Consider the following 779-nt stretch of genomic DNA (forward strand, 5'->3'; position numbering starts at 1 on the left):
TATCCCCCTCTCAATCTGTACCCCAATGTAATATCCCCCTCTCTGACTATACCCCAATGTGATACCCCCCTCTCTAACAGTACCCCAATGTAATATCCCCCTCTCTGACTGTACCCCACTGTGATATCCCCTTCTCTGACTGTACCCCAATGTGAAATCCCCCTCACTGACTGTACCCCACTGTGATATCCCCTTCTCTGACTGTACCCCAATGTGATATCCCCCTCTCTAACAGTACCCCAATGTAATATCCCCCTCTCTGACCCCAATGTGATATCCCCCTCTCTGACTGTACCCCAATGTGATATCCCCCTCTCTGACTGTACCCCAATGTGATATCCCCCTCTCTGACTGTACCACAATGTAATATCCCCCTCTCAATCTGTACCCCAATGTAATATCCCCCTCTCTGACTATACCCCAATGTGATACCCCCCTCTCTAACAGTACCCCAATGTAATATCCCCCTCTCTGACTGTACCCCACTGTGATATCCCCTTCTCTGACTGTACCCCAATGTGAAATCCCCCTCTCTGACTGTACCCCAATGTGATATCCCCCTCTCTGACTGTACCCCAATGTAATATCCCCCTCTCTTACTATATATCAATGTGATATCCCCCTCTCTAACTGTACCCCATTGTAATATCCTCCTCTCTAACTGTCTCCCAATGTGATATCCGCCTCTCTGGCTGTACCCTAATGTTATATCCCCCTATCTGACTGTACCCAAATGTAATATCCCCCTCTCTAACTGCACCCCAATGTGATATCCCCCT

The sequence above is a fragment of the Pseudophryne corroboree genome, unplaced genomic scaffold (genome assembly GCF_028390025.1).
Source record: "Pseudophryne corroboree isolate aPseCor3 unplaced genomic scaffold, aPseCor3.hap2 scaffold_871, whole genome shotgun sequence".
Taxonomy (NCBI): domain Eukaryota; kingdom Metazoa; phylum Chordata; class Amphibia; order Anura; family Myobatrachidae; genus Pseudophryne; species Pseudophryne corroboree.